The sequence below is a fragment of the Corvus moneduloides genome, chromosome 6 (assembly GCF_009650955.1).
Source record: "Corvus moneduloides isolate bCorMon1 chromosome 6, bCorMon1.pri, whole genome shotgun sequence".
Lineage (NCBI taxonomy): Eukaryota > Metazoa > Chordata > Aves > Passeriformes > Corvidae > Corvus > Corvus moneduloides.
Window position 1 is genome coordinate 756,390 of NC_045481.1, and position 8,339 is coordinate 764,728.

Genomic DNA, 8,339 nt, shown 5'->3' on the forward strand with positions numbered 1-8,339 from the left:
GATCCCTGGCAGTGCCCAAGGCCAGGCTGGACATTGGGGCTGGGAGCAGCCTGGCACAGTGGGAGGTGTCCCTGCCATGGCAGGGCTGGCACTGGATGGACTTTAAGGTCCCTCCCAACCCAAACCATTCCAGGATTCTGTGACAGATCTCACTGCAGAGCCAGGCTGTGCCCAGCCCTCCTGCCAGGCATTTCTCTGGAACGGTGCCGCCCTCCTTCACCAGACAAGTGCAAAAGAAGCCAAAGGTAAAAACCTCCACCGATTTCCCAGCTGTGAGCACAGAGCAGCAAGAGCTGGAAGGGAACAGCTCCAGGCCCAACATCCCCGATCCATCCCTGTTTCCTCACGAGGAAAGCCTGGACAGCTCGGCCGGGCAGGACCCTTGACCTGCTTTTCCTGCTCCCTGTGGTACCCAGTGCCAATAAAACATTTTATCTGCTCCCTCATGTAGTTTCCAGCAGGGAAGCTTTACTGTGGGAATCATCTCAGCCGAAAGAAAAGGAGCTGTTTAGAACATTCCTCCCCTAATTACTGAGCTAATTAACAGCAGTGCCATTTACCAGGCGGCCCAGCTGACTCACTGATCCCTAAAAACCCCTAAAACCTTTGAACAAAAGTCAGGTTTAAGTCCTAAGAGAGCTTTTCTTTTTCCTCCAGGGCGCTGAAGACCTGGGCATCTCTTCTCTGTCATGAAAGGGCTCAAGGAACAGCGTCAGAGTCAATCCATCTTTCCTGAAAATCAGGATGTGCAAGTCCTGGAAGAACCTCCGGCTGCTGGAGCCCTTCCCCATCCGGTGCTCCCTGACCACTGGCTCTGCATTTTCTCCTGGAGACTCCCATGCAAGCCAAGGGTTAATGGATAGTCACACCTATTTAAGCTCTGGTGGCAGGAAGGAAGGAAATTCGGGACACATTCCAGGAGTTGAGGCTGAGGGTGTGTGATCCCTGCGTTGTTCAATGCCCTGCTGTGTGCCAGGCAGCAGAGACACACCCAAAGCTCCCGAGGAGACAAAAGGAACCCTCCCCCGTCGCTGGCCATTCCAGAAATAATTGACACCTTCTCCCCGATCCTGGCTGCTCCTGATGCAGGTGAGTGATGCTGGAACCAGGCTGGGAAACGGGGATTTAGAGATGAGGCTTTTGCAACTTGTGCTTGCTTTTAACAGAGCGATAATCTGCTCTACCACATTCCCCACTAAAGCCTCGGCCTGGCTTGAAGTTTTCCATCTTGCACTGCCCCGTGTGAGGGTTTTTAGGGAAAGTTGGGTTTTCCTACCCACACATTTGTAAGTTTTTAATGAAGCCCCTTGAAAAACACGAACTTGCTGATAGAGGGTTAAATTTTAAATGGAATTGCACAGAATCACTGAGGGTGGAAAAGAAGTCCAAGGTCAGCAAGCCCAGCCTGTGACTGATCCCCACCTTGACACCAGCCCAGAGCACTGAGTGCCACCCCCAGTCCTTCCTTGGACACCTGAAGGGGTGGGGACTTCACTGAACGCCCTTGAAATTCCAAATGGAAACAGCTCCCATGACTTGCGCAGCATCTTGAGCATCCTTGGTCACTGGGAGCAACGATCCCCAAAAAGCCGGAGTCCCGGAGGCTCTGAGAAGGCTCCAGGTCTCCCTGCACTGGAACTGGGCGGTGGGAAAGGGCGGGGAGTGTCACAGCTGGAGCGGCTCCAGCACTGCACCAGGGTCAGCAGCAAAGCAGAAGGGAATAAATTAAATAAATTAAAGCTTTCCTGCCAGTGCAGCCGAAATAAATCGGAAGGAAAATGTTCCCACATCTGGTTCTGCCTCGCCCCAGGGACTCGTGTGACAGATGAGGACGGCAAAGAGGAGTGAGGAGCTTCTCCCTGCATCTGCCACAGCCAACATTCCGAGTGCCCTGGAAGCTTGTGCCTTCTGCTCGTCGCAAGGACAGGCAGCCCCAGTCCCTGCTGGCTCGTGTTCCAGGGACAGAGATCTGCCTTCCCCTGGCAACAGCCTTGGGATTCCACGCACATCCCTGCTCTGGGAGGAGCCAGCCCGGCGGTGCTGCCCCTCTCCCCATCGGGGCTGTGCCTCAAGGAGCGAGCGCCAGCCCAGTTAAACTCTCACAACATCTGCAGGAGTTTGCAGCAGGGCTGGCGAGAGGATTTGAATTCTCTGCGACCTGAACTCCTCATTTAGGAGCTGACTGCTGCTTACAATGCTTAATTTGTTACTAAGGGCTCAGTTCTAGAAAATCCCCAAATATGGGAGCCCATGAAAATGCTGAAGGTCTGCAACGCTTCCCAGTGAAACCCTGAATTTAACAATCATCCCCCAGCACTCACCCAGCAGCTGCAAAGCACAAACTAAATGGAAAACCAGCTGCAGTCTCGGCCAGACAAACCCCAGTGCATTTACTGGTTTGCCACAGTGACGTGTGGATGTGGCACCAGGGGACACGGGGCGCTGCTGAGGGATGGTTGCACTCGGTCTCGCAGGGCTTTTCCAGCCTAAAGGATTCCATGATTCTGGTATTTTCTGACACCTTGCTGATATTCTGTGCTCTGTTGAGGACTCCAGAGCCAGTGTCCCCACTGCCACCAGCCTTCCTGTGCCACCACACCTCCCACTTGCTCCAGTTCCATCCCGTACCCAGCACGGTGGGGTCGGGGCCCCTCTCCCACAGGACGCAGAGCCCCTCGGGCTGCCAAGCCCCACAGGGGACCTTCTCCATGTGACCAGCAGGGTGGCACTGCCCAGGTGACACTTGGCCCCCAGTGCCACCCTCCAGCATCTGTTCCCTTCACGCAGAGCCCCAAACCCCCTCTCCCACCCCAGCTCCCTCTCCTTCCCTGCAGATCTCCCTGCCTGCCCACCCACTCCAGCTCCCGGAGCCTCAGAATGTTCTCAAAAGCAGATTTGAACATATTTGACCCAAGGCTGGACTCACTGATCTCAGAAGACTTGAGTCTCACCTGAACGAGTCCCCCAGAGCCACACACACACCCTGATCTGCCCCAGCACCATCCCCAGGGCTTTGAGTCTGAGTGGAACCTCAAACCACACCCCTGGAAATGTCCCCAGGTGCCATCCAGGGCACAGTGGGACCCTCAGTGCTCAAACCACTTCCTAAAGCTCAGCTTTGGGCAATTTGGGCAGCTCATCCCACTGCACCTCCAGCAGAGCTCCTGGGAGGACCAGAGCCAGGGTTAATTTGGTAGAGGTCATCAGGGCTTTGAGAATGAAGCTACAAATCCCTTTAAAAATAAAAATTAAACCAATTGAGGCTCACCTCGCTGATAAACTGTGAACCAAGCAAGAAGTGGAGTTAATTATTCTGTTAAAGGCAGATTTTCCTGCCCACACTTGGAATTATTTCTGCCATCCCCCCACAGATCTCTGATAACGTTAATGAACTCCAGGATCTGACTGTGGGATCACTCGGCTGCGTTGAAATACTCATGGTGGGGAGAGCTCCTTGGAAGTGATAAAGGAGGAACCTCGTAGGTATCAGAGTGCCACTATCAAAGGGGAAATCAGCTTCCAGGGAGAACAGGAAAGCTGATGCAGCCTAAAATGCAAATCAGTGTTCACGTAGCTGCTGAGCTACAAACTGCTGTCGGGGTTTAAGGTGAATTCCACAGAAATCTGGGCCTGGAAAATGCATGTTTCCCTAATCGGTGATTCCTAGAATTTTTAAGGTTGGAAAAGACCTCCAGGATCACCAAGTCCACCTGCCAACCCACCCCCACCACGGTCAGCACTGCTCCGTGTTCTCAGGTGCCACATCCACCGTGTTCTGAACACTTCCAGGGATTGGGGCTCCCTGTGCCAGGCCTGGAAAACCCTTCCATGACGAAACTTTTCCTGATCTCCAATAGCATTGAACCAGGGAATGGTTTGGGTCAGAAGGGTCCTCAAAGCCCACCCAGTGCCCCAGCCCTGCCATGGCAGGGACACCTCCCACTGTCCCAGGCTGCTCCCAGCCCCAATGTCCAGCCTGGCCTTGGGCACTGCCAGGGATCCAGGGCCTGCCCACCCTCCCAAGGAGGAATTTCTCCCCTGGTGCAACTTGAGGCCATTTGAGGTCAGTTCTGAGAATTTCCTCTTTCATTGGCCAACCCTTTTACCAAATCTATCTCTGAAGAGTTCTGGCTTAAAGATGGAGTCCCAGAAAGACCTGAGGTGATAAAAAAGCTTTCCAGAAATCCAGAAAGGAAATATTTATTCCTGAGTTACTTTTCAGCTTTCACTTTGGTTTTGGAGAGGTGAAACCTCAGTGAAATTTGAAGATTTCACCCTTTCCTCCTCTTTCCACTCCTGTTACTGAGCCCCACCTTTCCATCAAGCAAAATTCTGTGTTTTGTTCAGCTGCTGCCTGGTGCAAACCCCATTCCCAAAATTCAGCAGCCACCCCTGGCCAGAGGTCAGGAACAGCTCAGGACATCGCCCTGCCAGCTGCACCTTCTGCGAACAATCCCACGCTCCAAAAACCTCTGCAGGAAACTCCCCAGGGCCCCTCAGGGCTGTGCCATGAGTGCCACCACTCCAGGAACTCACCAGGAAAAATGTTCTCAACCTTTCCCGGCCTGCATTACCCCCTCAGCCTCCCCTTCTTCCTGCTGGGTTCTTAATTCAGCTCCAACCTTGTATTTTTTATTCTTTTTTTACAGTCTGGTTGCCCAAATTAGCTGCAGCGTGCTAAGAGGAACTGCACCAGAGCCACCTAATGAGATGCAAACCCTGCCAGCGCTCTTCTATCAATATCTCCCAGAGTATTTCCTGTGGGGGCTGGGCTTTGCTGGGATCTGGAATTCCCAGTCATTCCCATCCCCCTGCTGGGATGAGTTCGAGCCAGACTGGAACACCTGGAGCAAGGTGGGAAACTTCTGCTCCTGCATGAGGTATGAAATTAGGGTGGGAAATGTTCTCCGGAGTAATTTAATCCAGCTGGAATCCCTGAAGCTGGAAAAGCCCTCCCAGACTGATTCCAAGCTGTGCCCAATCCCCACCTTGTCCCCAGCCCAGAGCCCCGAGTGCCACGTCCAGGAATTCCTTGGGCACCTCCAGGGATGGGGACCCACCCTTCCAGTGCCCGACTGCACAAAGTCTGCAAGGAACTCCCAACCTCTGGATTTTTCCTTATTTTCAGGAAAAAAGTTGCTTTTTCTCCACTCAAATCTTCTGAATTTGTACTCAATAAAAAAAAGCCTGATTAATTCCGAAATGATTCTACCGACTCACTTACATAATCCACTCATGTATCTATATCCTGTATTTCTGGTATTTTTAGGATAAACTTGTTATAAGAATTTGTTAAAACATGAAAATGTGTTGGAGCAAATATTTTTGTGTGACTCCTCCCAGAAAAATTGGGAAAATATCTCTATTTTTGCCTCATAAAACTGCATGGAATGTCTGTAGCTGCCCATGAACTGTTCCCGAGGAACATCCAGGGAGGGACAAACCAGCCCTTGGGGATACCTTTCCCTGTCCATGGGCTCCATCCTCCTTCAAAACCCGAGTTCATGGCCAGAGCTGGGTACAAGAAGGGAAATGAAATCCCACATTTCCCCCATGGAGTGAAGAACCCGCCCCAAGCAGAGCCCCCTCCCCACGGTGTAAATCTGCCACTTTTTGGGACACGACCCCGGCAGTGCCTCCCCTGCAGGGCTGATGGCAGCCCCAGGAGCTGCCAGGTGTTCCCTGCCCCCGGGAATGCTGAGCCATCTGCTCCTCTGGGATGCAGGGAAGCATCCAGAGGAACTCATCGGGAAGGGATCAAAACCAGGGAAAGAGCATCCGAGAGCCAGGGCAGTGCTGGGAGCTGGGCAGGAGCCCCAGCAGAGCTCAAGGCACCCTCAGCAGCACAGAGCCAACAATTCCAGCTGGGGATGGACAGTTCCTCTGCTCTCCCTTTCCAGTTTCCATCAACAACTCCATGAGGAAAAAGGAGGGAGAAAATACTTTCTGAAATGAAACCTATTTCCAAAAATGCCTTCCTGTGTGGGATGGGACCTGGGAACATGGAAGTGTTCCCTCACCCTCAGCATTAAAGGCACCCCTTGGTGTGCAGGTCAGCACAAAGCCCCACACACCTCTCCCTAACTCAGGAGCAGGTTGGGGTTTGTTGGGTTTTTTCCCCTCTAGGACCTGCCCATCTCAGAGGGTTGATCTCGCGCCTGGGGCCAGGAGGGAGCCCTGTCCCAGGTGGAATCAAACCCACGGGGGAGCGCTGGGACAGCACAGGGCTGCACAAAGCGTGCCCTATTCCTGGAAGAAGTCTCGCTGCAAACAGGTCCTCGGTGGTTTTGTTGCAGAAAGGAGCTCACCACCACGCTCTGCCCCGCGGTGGGGCGGCGAGGGGTTCCTGCCCTGCCTCCTCTCTCACTCAGCTGCGCTGTCAGCTGCTCTGCCCAGGGGATCTGCAGCGGCATGGGTGGCACTGCACAGCTTTGTCCCTCTGACTCAGCCCTGTTTTGTCCTGGGATGCAAAGAGGAGGAGAGGCTGCTGAATCTTCCTTTGGCTGGGCAGCATCAGCTCAGGTCAGACATGACCCAGCCACCCCCGACGAGGGAAACCCAAGTGTTTGAAGCTGTGGGAAGGTCCTTGGCACTCCTGACATTTGAGAAGAGCGAAACAAATCCTGAACATCATCCAAGTGTAAGAGCTACCACACAGAGCTCCTTCCCACCGGAGCTCCAGCATTACCCACTACCGCCGCTTTCTTTACTGAAGGCTCTTCTTCATCCCCACGATTTCTGTTTTCACCCCTAAAGAGTGGTTTAAGAAAACAGAACTTAATTTAGACCATCGAGTAACTGTCCATAAACGTCTTCTGAACTTGGCAAGATAAACAGAACAGATTTGAACAGATAAAAATGTATTAGAGCAACTCAAAAGGTTGAGGTTTCTCTGAAATTTGTGCAGCCTCAGTCTCATCATTTTTATCCCCACTGCTGCAATAGTGCAGTGGCTGTCAGAACCAGGTGGTTTTCTACCCAGAACAGATCGATCACAGCTACATCAGAAAGTCACTGTGAATATTCAATATGTGACAGAGATTTGTGGGAATTTGGAAAGCTTCTATCCAAGGAAGCACCAGTGCTGCACTCAGTGCTTCTTTATAGACTGGTTTGGGTTGGGAGGGACCTAAAATCCCACCCAGTGCCTCCCTTGCCATGGCAGGGACACCTCCCACTGTGCCAGGCTGCTCCCAGCCCCAATGTCCAGCCTGGCCTTGGGCACTGCCAGGGATCCAGGGGCAGCCACAGCTGCTCTGGCAATTCCAGCCCAGCCCCTCCCCACCCTCCCAGCCAGCAATTCCCAATTCCCAATCTCCCATCCAGCCCTGCCCTCTGGCAGTTCTGGCTGGTTCCTGGGCTTTGCAGTTTGGAACGAGCGGATCTGCTTCCAGCAGGGAGGGACAGCGAGGTGCCTTGTGCTGCCTCCAGCGGTCCCACAGCCCTGTCCCACCCGCCCAGACCCAGCCTGGAGCTGTCCTGCTCTCCCACAGCCTTTCCCACTCCTCACTGCGGGCAGGAGCAGGGCAGGGTGGACATTGCTGAGCAGATAAATCAGAGCTGGCAGGGACAGTGTGAGGGACACCCTGAGATGGACATCCACGGGCTGGGGCCCAGTTCTCCATCCCCAGGGGGACCCCAGCACTGATCCTGATGTTCTGCACCCCAGGAGGATCCCAGCACGGATCCTGATGTTCTGCACCCCCAGGGGGACCCCAGCACAGATCCTGATGTTCTGCACCCCCAGGGGGACCCCAGCACTGATCCTGATGTTCTGCAGGGGGACAGGAGCAGCCACACCTGGCCAGGGCCCAGCTCTGCCCCCCCAGTGCCTGCCCCAATGCCAGCTCTGCTCCCCAGGGCCACCCAGGGCACACCTGAGCCCAGGAACAGCGTGGGCTGAGGGCTGCCAGGAGGTGCAGCTCCGCGGCTCAGGAGCTCTCCGTGCTGCTCATCTGCAAAGCAAATGGGGACTGGAATCTCTCCAGTGTCAGCTGCTAAAAAAAGGCTCTGGGAAATCTCAGAGCGGGATAATCCTGGCTGACGGCACCCTTGGCAAACAGCTGACCTGTCCTCAGAGCAGGGCAGCCATCTTCACCCAAAATCTTAAATGTTAAATACACAGAAGACATTTGATCCTCTTCAGAGGTACGTGGCTGTGGGGATTCGGTTGCAGAACCTGTACAAAAAACAGATTTCATCTTCCAGAAGTTTCTCTGGACATTGTCCATGTAAATTGGGGCTGGAAAAGACCTCCGAGATCACCGAGTCCAGCCTGTGACCAGACACCCCCAGGTCCTTCTCCTGCTGCATCCCCACAACAAACAGCTGAAATATTC

The 8,339-nt window shown here is 53.7% G+C and overlaps 1 long non-coding RNA gene across 1 annotated transcript; it reads left to right on the forward strand.

Moving 5' to 3' along the window:
- The first annotated feature begins 665 nt into the window (after nt 1–665).
- Nucleotides 666–5,196, forward strand: LOC116446193. The gene is made up of 3 exons (XR_004241081.1): nt 666–1,089; nt 4,650–4,880; nt 5,000–5,196. It is a non-coding gene; the product is annotated as an uncharacterized LOC116446193 (long non-coding RNA).
- The last annotated feature ends 3,143 nt before the right edge of the window (nt 5,197–8,339 follow it).